Source organism: Mastacembelus armatus, chromosome 13 (genome assembly GCF_900324485.2).
Source record: "Mastacembelus armatus chromosome 13, fMasArm1.2, whole genome shotgun sequence".
In the NCBI taxonomy this organism is placed as follows: Eukaryota; Metazoa; Chordata; class Actinopteri; order Synbranchiformes; family Mastacembelidae; genus Mastacembelus; species Mastacembelus armatus.
This window is the reverse complement of record NC_046645.1, coordinates 24,006,721-24,017,253: the sequence shown is the minus strand read 5'-3', so window position 1 is coordinate 24,017,253 and position 10,533 is coordinate 24,006,721.

Sequence of the window (10,533 nt, the reverse complement as noted above, 5' to 3'; positions counted from 1 at the left end):
GCTCCACCTGCTGTGAGGTGTTTAATGTGCAGGAAATATAACAGAAGACGTTATCTGATTGGGCCGATGTATCAGTGGGTTCCAGCTTCGTTCATCTTTTCTTTGAACAACTGGTTGTTTGCAGCCTTTGGCCCATCAAGGCGTTCAACAATTCTTAAATCTTTGAAAGGGTCCAACAAAAGCGTTTGATTTTAGTGCCACCACATTTCTGTCCAACCTGGAAAGTGATCCCATCACCTAATGTTCCCCTCACGTGGGGCAGACATGAGCAGAAAAAAGAAGAGAGAAACGATGGGACCAAATGGTCCCATGATGCAGTTTGCTTGTGATGTTATTCCCATTGTTGTTGGAATATTAGCTTCCATGTAAAAGCAGCTACTGACAGTTTAAACTATCCAACAGATACATTACCCACAATGCAATAGTTTGGTACAGTAGTCTGGTTGAGATGTGTGTGTTATGCTGGTAGCTTGTAATTTAGCTGTTAGCCTGCAGCAGAGATAAGGATCAGCTATAGATCTGATCAGACCTCAGTGTGTCCTGCTCTGAGGATGACTCTGTCTTTTGAGGGTGTTTTTCACACCAAGCTTACAGCTCATGGCAGAACTGTTCCTGTATCGTACATCATGGTGTGGCCAACACAGTCGCCTTTACAGCACTACACAAAACTCTTCACTGTGTTTGGTAGAGGTTTGTTAAAGATACAACTTACTGTGGAAAAACCAGAAACAGCACATTAGTGTGGAGACACTGAAAAGACATAAAGAGTGTCAGTCTAAAGAGAAACACCCACCTTTTCATCCTGCTGTGGCTCTAAAGAATTTCCCCTCTTCCCCTTTGTGCCCCAAACCAGTTTTGTCAGTGTCCTCAACCCAAGCAGCGACAGCAACAGGTGTGCTAAAGCCTGTGGGTTTCTTAACCACAGTGCTACTGTATGACAGGGTGACTCACTCGCTCTCTCTTCACAGCCAAATATTTACCCATTTTCTCTAACCAAGACTCCTTGATTCCCTCATGCACTTCATCAGCCACTGTTGCTGAGCTGTGAAGAAGTCCAGTGCACAGCTCCAGTCGCTGCTTCAAGCATAAAGCAGGAAGAGAATAATGGAGACAAAATGGTGAAATAGTGAAAAATGGTGACAATATTTTGTCCCAGATTGTCAAAAATAAAAACTATTCCTTTCTACTGTTGGGTGCAGATGGTTGCAGCAGCACAGGTCAGTGTTGTCATACTCCTGCCGCTGTATCACACATCCAGAAGCTCTGCATGACGCCTTCACTCTGAACCAAACCAGCCTTAAGATGCTGTCAGTCTAACTCTTATGGCAGACTTTCTTTGGGTCCTCATGTTCACCTCACTGACTGAGGAGAACACACAAACAGCTGGTCTGCAGATTCACACCCACAGGACCACCAAATCTAATGCATGAGGTAGATGACATCAAATCAGCATTGACTAAAACACCTGACAGAATGATAACATATATTTCAAATTGAAAGTTGTGTATAAACTGCATTACTGATTATGTGTGCACACACATCCTCTGGGTTCTTTGCATTTACTGGGTAGATATCTGACAAAATCTTCTACTCCTGTTCAGGAATGACTGTGATCCTGTGATAAATGTTGGTCCTGGCAATTTATCACAGGAAAATTGTTTATTGATTTTGAGCTGTAGTCATGTTTGGGTTTCCAAAAAGCTGCTATGAATCCGGCTCAGCTCAGCCCAGATAAAGAAAGGAAACACTGGTGCATATCAAGGCGGATGAAGAGGACAGTAAAGAAAATGAGGAGATGGACAGAAGATGGCAGAGAGAGGAAAGAGCAGATGACACGGAGGCAAAAAGAAAGAAGATCATGGCTTCAGACATGTAGAGAAAATGATAACAGCAGGGCCTGGAAAGGAGCAAGAGAACATGGAGTGAATGGGAACGTGAGGACGAGCAGCTGACAATAGGAGTAGATGAAATCGTGTTTTGAGAAGAGAAGACAATAAGACGAACAGGAGCCATCAGTCAGAGTTTAAAGCTCTGAGCTGAGGCAGGACAGACAGATCTACAGCAGTAACAGTGATGAAAACAGTGGAGAGCTGCCATGTCATTGTACGTGTGCACTGGGATTCATACTGCCACATCAACTTGCCTGCAGCTGGCCAAAAATGTCAAAAAGAAAAAAGGAAGAGAGAACAGCGTGGTGGTGACAGGAAATCTGGGCCGGAGGAGGACAGACGCTGGGGGACATGTGGTGGGTACCTGAAATACACCCCAGGGCTGTGTTTACTGTCAGCTCCTGGGGCCGGGGCCCAGTGCTGGAGGATGGTCTTATCAAACAAACATGACTCATCCCACAGCTCTGGGCCCAGCAGCAACAGGACAGGTTTGACTAACACGTCCAGCTGAAACTGTCACAGCAAGTTTATCCATCAACTAATCATGTATGACAACACACACTGTGCTGATTTGTGTACAGCTTGTGTTACTCTAACACGTAATACAACAGAGCACTTTTTAAAGACTTCCTCCACATATCTGTGTGCACAGACAGCAAAAGTCCCATGTTGCTTAATGTAATGATCACCTGACACCCAACACACCTGATGTGAATTAATCAGCTTTTATTTTATTGGCAGAACTATTTAAAACATCACTACACTCTAAGCACTATTTTCACACTGCATCTACTGTAGGAGCTAGATCACTGGTCAACAGGAAAGTAGGTTATTATTTCAGACAAAAGGACTGAGCTCTGGGAGTGGACACAGGATGAGGTCCGTACAGGGGCCCGAGGGACCAGAAAACACAGAAGAAAGAGTGTGAGTAAAGTATTTTGTAGTTTGGAGCTGATTAGAAAGCATGAGGAGAAGTAAAACCCAAACAGGACTTTTGAAACAGGTCCCTGTGGACAGGTGGGCACATGGTACCTGACCCTGCAGCCCCTAATTCCTTCTCACCACAGATTCCACCTGAACAGCCCTAAAGCACACTGACACAAAACAGCAGCGCCATGAAAACATCAGCAGCAGGTAGTTACAGCTTCTTGGAGTGGAGGTCTCTGGCAGAGGCTGGTCCGTCATAAACACCGGAAAACTCGGATTGTGAATTAAAGTGATGCCAGAGGTGGAAGAAGCTGAACCAGGTTTCAGAGAGACATGGTACAAATGAAAGTTTGCTTTTGCCTCAGTTGTTGTTTTCTGGTTGAACCAAAGGCCTGGAGAAGAAGCTTTGAGTTGGAAACATTTTGGAGCCACAAGTCAGAACCAAGTCTGTGTCAAAGTTATTCATAATGTCACTACCAATGAGTTTCTGCTTTGTTCAGAAGAAGGAACACAATCAGGAGACAGGCAGTCCAGGACAGGCTGGAACACGCCTGACAGTCAGCTGAACGTGTTCCCTCCTGAGGAGCTGCGGTGTCTTCTGCAGGTTGAGAAACTAGCGTAAAGGCATGTTTTCACAGCCGCCCTCACGCTGCACTGAGCTCGTCCCATCAGCCACCACACATTCACCTGCACAGGTCTGCCTCTGTAATGAGCTGCTGTGCTTTCAGAAGTAGATGGATGGCATTCAGAAGATGTAGCTAAGCTTTCTAGTCCCAATTATCACATCATTATCCAGAATCAGAGAATTTAATTACACACACACAGTCATGCATTAATCCTCTTATATCTGTCACCTCAGGCACTGAGGAGTGTGTTCACTGCAGAACATCAGATTTTCATTATGTAATTCAGGCTCAACGTGGATCTGTCTTATTGTAGGTGCTACCTACAGTATGTGACTTTGTCATGATCTCTCATGACCCTGATACTGAGAAGCCTTCAGGACTAAAACAGGCTCCAATGTTGCTTCATTTCTGCATATAGTTCTATTGTTTTCAAACTTCAGTCCTGATCTGTATGAGCATGTGGATTAAATTATTGAGGCACAGGCTGCAGCCCTGTGTGTGTGTGTGTGTGCGTGTGTGTGCGTGTATGTGAGAGAATGACTGATGACAAAATTCAACACAAACACATCTCTGCTGCCTAATGAGAATATGTGTCCCACTGAGCAGCCTGGGTGTGTGTCTGCAGCCCTACACCACTGCTGCTGCACGGACTCTCATGTCTTGTCCTGGTCTCAGCCTTTCAAAGAATGTCGACTCAACATTTTCATGCCTGTTCAGAACCTGTTCTAAAAGTTGACTGATGGAAACATTGAGGACGTAATGGCAATCACTTTGAAAGTTGATTAGCTATTTCTGCTTTGGGCCATGACTACTTTCTGTCTGATTTTTACCCTTAAACAGGAGCCAGTTTCTTCTGACCTTGGACAGTCTCTTTGCCTTGAGTGTAAGTTTATCACTTTAAAAAGCAAATTCACTGAGACATGACCAAACTCACTACCAGAGACTCCAACTATTAAATTGATTTACTCTGCGAGACACTTTAATAGCCTCAAAGGTAGTCACATCGTTACATTGCTCTATTAATTAAGCAAAGCTCCTCAATGACAGATGAAGGTACAAGTTCTGCCACCGGCATCGTCCATCTGCACTGAGGTCCTGTGGAGTCCTGTGTGTGCGTACAGTGTAGTGAGCTCTGCGCTGTTTAGACTCCAGTGTTAGTCATATACATGCATCACAAACATCTGTACCAGGCCAGAACCAGGTGAAAAGGTATCATGCTGCAGCACTGACAGCAGGCAAGGTGGAGGTGTAAGCCTGGACTTTGAGTTGGATTGTCTGCACCTGTTTGTTATGAGCTGAGTAGTAAATAAAATCAAATTATTCTCCAGTTTCATGAATTTCATAATGTTCAATCTGAACTAAAATGTAGCAGTGAGCATCAGATCAGATTTAAGATATGTGTTTTATTAGCTTAGGAATATTGTCTTTGTTGATATTTGTGACTTGGTGAAGATCAGATCACATTTCATGACCAATTTATACAGTGCCATTAGTTTCTCTTTCCACTGTAAATCTGTATATGTCAAAGTAATGAAGTGGACGATTACTTCTGCTCAATATAAAACTAATTAACAGATAAGAGGGGTACTGGTTTGGTCGAGCACCCAAGGTTACAGTGTTTATTCATTTGATTAACAGGAGAAAAAATGCAAAGCCAATCACAGCTCTGAGTTTGTGATAGTGAGAGCAAAGGTCTGCAGAGACACACAGTCCATGTGGACCTCAGCCTGACGCCTCAATGCACCTTCCTCCTTGTCAGCCCATTACCAGTCACTGATGTGTTGCACCATTAACTGTCAGCCTGTAACAAGGCTCCGCTCAACATCAGCACCATGATACTGCCCCCAGGTAATCTCTGCCAAGGTCCAAGTGATACAGGTCACTGGTTACACATACTGTATGACTGCAGGATGTTCTTGCTTTTTGTCCCTCCAGGCTATCCATCCACATTTGTTTTCTGCTGACTGTGACTTTACAGCTGCATTGAAGTGTTTCACCATCCAGCTGTACCTGTGCATCCCCCAGGACAGATCAGCTGCCAATCATAGGGCTGACACACAGAGACAGACACACACTCACATTTACACCTACAGGCAATTTAGAGTCACCAACCAACTTAAGCTGCATGTGTTTGGACTGTGGGAGGAGAAAAGCCACAACATTTTAACACAGCAAAGCTATAAGGAAGTATGCTGCAGTGGAATCATTGTACATTTAAAAACACATAAACACTGATGCCTTGGAATGAATAAAAAGTGAAATCAATTACAACAAGGCTTCAGTACAGAAATGTCACCAACATGTGGAAAGAAAGAACAAATTAAAATTCTTTCCTAGACTGTTTTCACGTGTCCTTGTAGTGAGGATATTTTCAGATGTAGAAATTACAAACAAAACATTTCCAATTTTGTTTTTGCTTTTTGGGTCCCTAAAGGAGAGCCGTGCACCTGCTTTCATTTTGACGAACTTGTGTTGAAGCAGACACAGGTCAGTGAGTTCTTAAAATGTGCAGTGAGAATGGTTTTATTTTACTGATTCCATCTTGTCAGCATGGCTCTGTGGCCTTGTGACCAAAAGATATGGTGGAGGGAAAATGGCAAGTATGGACTTTATTGGATGAATTATAGATTAATCCCAACATGCAGATGTCCTGAGGTACCACTGTGTGTGTTGTGTGTGTGTGTGTGTGTGTGTGTGTGTGTGTTGTAGTGCTGAAATCCTTGGCAGATTGATGCCTGTGTGTGACCTGCAGGCCATTTGTTGTTGTTAGTCATGGGCTCAGTGGAGCAGTTCACTCTCAGTCTGTCACCCTGGGACACACTCACACTGTAACCATTATAAACCTATACATTATGAACCTATACAAATGCTGCAGCTCATCTATAATTCAAATCAATATCTTATAATTTACACCATCCATATCAAACCCCTGCATCGCATGCTCAGGGCTTTTACTCTGCTCACCTCCATCTGCAGCACAGTCCATGATTATAAAATCTATATTTGCAGCGTCCTCCAGTCTGCTCCTCCCTGGTTGGTGTTATTAGGTGGAGTCTGGGGAGCTCGACAGTCTGTGGCTGCAGGGGGCTTCCTCGCCCGCTGCCTTAAAGCCAGAGCACCATCTGCTGGTCAGCACAGCCCTGGTGGAGCTGTGAGGAGTGGGGAGGCCTGGGTGTGGTCAGCTGATGGTGCTTGTGACCTCAGAAACGAAGGGTGACAGTTTTCAGTTTGTCCGAGCAGTGGTCAGGTCAGGACGCCTGCTGCACGAGGGGCCACATGATGAAGACTTTTATCATCTCCTCAGCTTTTATTTAATAGCTGCTCTCATGTTGAATTCTGGATGTTTCATCTCCTTAGGTCTCTAAAAATATCCAGTTGAAATAATTTGAAAAGCACAAGACGTAATGGCACATTTACAACCATGTTGCCGACACAGTGGACTAACAGATGCTCAAAGGTCTCAGGAGCTGCCCTCAAGGTCAAAAACAGCAAAATTTGCAACACTCAAATCAGAGAATTTCAGCATGTAATGTAAATAACCTCCAATCAAGCAGAATAGGACATTTACGTTTTTTTTTACATTTTTATATGACTGTACATTAAATATCTTATCCAACAGTCTGTTGTCTGATGTTAATTAATAATTCTGTGACCCATCATCTACAGTGGGAAAGTCAATTCTGAGGGATATATTTTTTTCACAGTTAAAATGTACATATCAGTGAACAAAGCCTTTAAAAAGCTGCCAGCTGTGTTGTTGTAGTTAAATAGTCTTGCTGGTGACCTTTGACCTCTGAAGACTTGATGTAAGGGACAGCTACACCAAAGACGCTGTCGCCCTCAGGGGTCACCTTATCTTTGTGACAGAAGACAGTGTTGTTAGAAACACTTGGTCTCCTGCGGCCGGTTTGCTCAGCGTCATGTCAGCTCCTGGGCTCAGTCTGGACACCACAGAGGAAGAAAAATCACGTGGCTCATTGCTGCAGCTGACAGGAAGCCACAGCGCCTCGTTAACATCACATCCAATCATATGTATCTCCAGTAATGACCTTGGACAGGAGCTAATGCACCATGGGAAATAACATTGACTCGTTTTTTATGAGACCTGCTCTTGCTCTATTGTTTCCTGTTTATCTGGTGATTTGTTTACTGTGAAACATCCATTAGGGCAGCTGTTGCTGTGGCAACTGGCGGTCTTCCTGTGAAGCCAAACAAACAACTGGGCAGCTCCACACACGTCCACTGTTTATTCCTGGCACTGAAACAAACTGAAACAAACAGGGTTCACAGTGACACAGCTGAGATTAATGAAAACATTTTTACTGGAATCATGTTTCAAATCTCAATTAATTCAATTAATTAAACAACCATGAGGGAATCGACTAAGGAAATGAGGATGGAGTAAGGGGGAACAGAAACAGTCACGTGTTAATACAAAGATCAACATGTGGAGCAGGAGGTACGTTTAATCGAAAATTTATCTGGAATGACCAAGTTGATTCTCTTATTGATCCAGTGAGTGTGCAGTTGATGTCAGACGCTGTCAGAGGTTATTCTGAACCTTTGGGGCAACATGTTTAAAAAACCTTCATGTCTGGGGTTTGATAAAGAAGAAACGTGTCTCCCAGTGCAGCCGTATCCATGACACAGACCAACAAGCTCCAGGCTGGAGGCTGACAGACATGAGCTGAGAGAGATTTAGTTTCTGTGTGGGGAGAGTTAGAAATACTGCTCATATAGAAAGTTGCTTGGCCTGACCTTTAATACACTTACATGGAGCTGAAGTCAGTTTGAAAATGCTGTGCAGTCTTTGCATGTGGAGTTGTGGAGGTGTGTTATTGTCTCCTGCAGCAGTGGGAGGCTGACCCTAATGACAGTGAGGATGATGGATGATATTAATGTTTTGTCTTTTAATTGGATGAAAAGGATGTGAGTGATGAAATGTCCATGATTTTAATGGTGAATAAATCAAACCTGAGAAGCTGAAAATGACAATTAACGGTGAGAAATTAAAACACTGAAAACTAGAAAGCAGAAAAAAATCAGTCCCATTCCCTCGAGCTCAGCAGGTTTTGGGTGTAGTCAGCGTCTGTGAGGAGGCTCATCACCACCGGAGGACACTGCTCTCTGTCCCAGACTCCACTCCACACTGCCGAGTCTTCAGTCTCTGAACTACCAACTGCCCCTCACCCCTATTTCCTTTAAATCTGCCCCCTTCCCCTTCCTGCTCAGCTGGACAGCCTTACCTCTGTACATCACCTTACTGCCCAGCCTGTCCTTATCCCCACCTTCTTACCTTTTCCACTGAAACTCAATTAACCCCTGAGTGAGAACATAAGGCTACAGGTTACCCCTGGGCAGAGGTGCCTTTATATTCACTCTGTACTTGACTGTACTAAAACAAAAGCAGACTATGTGCTAATAATGCACAATGAAAGTGAATGAACAGGTTTTTTACTGTACAATGACCAGAATTTGCCTGATTTCTGGTTTCACATCTTGTTATTACATCTGTCCTCCTCATTTCAGAAGTACAATATGATACAACCTTTAAGCACTTTAAGCACAAACCAGTGAAAAGCTTTAGTTTCACAGTAAATGAAACATTCAGTCATAACGGAGCTGTGATCTAAATTATGATTTACCTGTTTGATTGTACGTGGTCCTTATTGTCCCACAGAAGTTTTGCAATGTGAATGTTTCAGTTTGGTGAAAAATGCTTGAATGAATGTCAGTGCAAAAGAGCTGAAAATCTATTATGAGTCACATTAACACTGTGAGTAGAAGCACAGGCTGCTGCTGTTCTCTGACAGTATTACAGTGTATGATGCTGTTTCTGTGTAGCTGGACTCTGAGGTTCTCTGTGTGAACCAGACATTTGGTCTGTAGCATCATAAATATTCATACAGAAAAGGCCTCTTTGTCTGCGGCAGGTTCACCACACTCGTACTAACACCAGCACATTGCTGCACACACACTCCTGGGGCTGTCGGAGCGTCTGCGGTGTCCTGGCTGAGCTGTGACTGATAGTTCATCGACAATCAGGCCATTTCACTGCTGCCCACATTTATTTTGATTTCATCCAGGTAAATAAACAACAGTCAGTCAGCCTAAAACACTCGGCTGTGGTAACACTGTGATACAGCTGTGTGTGTGTGTGTGTGTGTGTGTGAGAGAGAGAGAGAGAGAGAGAGAGAAGCAGCTGTGCACACTGAGGTGAAGATAAGTGAGCATCTGCACACATACACACACACACACATGCACACACACACACACAGACACGCACACACACACACACACACACACACACACACACACACACACACACACACACACACACACACGTCAGTATTAGTTACACCTGAATACAGTTTCCTCAATGATAGAATAAATTAATAAAGCCATGTCTGTGTCTTCTCTCTCTTTAACAGAGCACATGTTTCATGTTTCCACAGACTGGACCGGGTCTATTGCATTGATCGAGCGCCACCTGGAGGTGGAGCAGGGACTTGGGTCCCTGTCGTTATTGCAGCTGGCATTCCTGTTCTCGATGTGGTTAATTGGTTAATTGGCTCAAAACAGGTAGTACATTCACACAGCACTGAGGGACACTGAGCACTGACTGGAGGTGCAGGCTCTGATATATTATAGCTCAAAGGAAAATGTGATTGAAATCTAGTTGCTTAAAAAGAGGAATATTAGGGCCATACCCCTCAGAGGTCCAGAGGTTTCATCCCTGTCACAGTACCGAGCTAATGCAAATGTGGTCATTTGAGCTTTTTCTTGGTGCAGGGTTGTGTTCAGCTGACAAAGGGGTCAGGCGTCACATTCACTCAGCACCCAGTGGAATCTGTGAATGTGACTGAAGTGCCACTGCAGAACCACGTCAGGCCTGGAGGACTCTACAGAAGGAACAGGGTCCAGAGGCCAGGAGGAAGGAGGACTGGAGGCTGGAGGGAGGTGTGCTCTTTGAGAGAGAGATCTGAGGAACCAATTCAGATTCTTCTCTCTAATGTGTTATAAGCAGTAAATGTTGATCTGCATTAGCAGGCAGGGCTGTAACAAATCCCACAGGTAATCACTTTTCAACA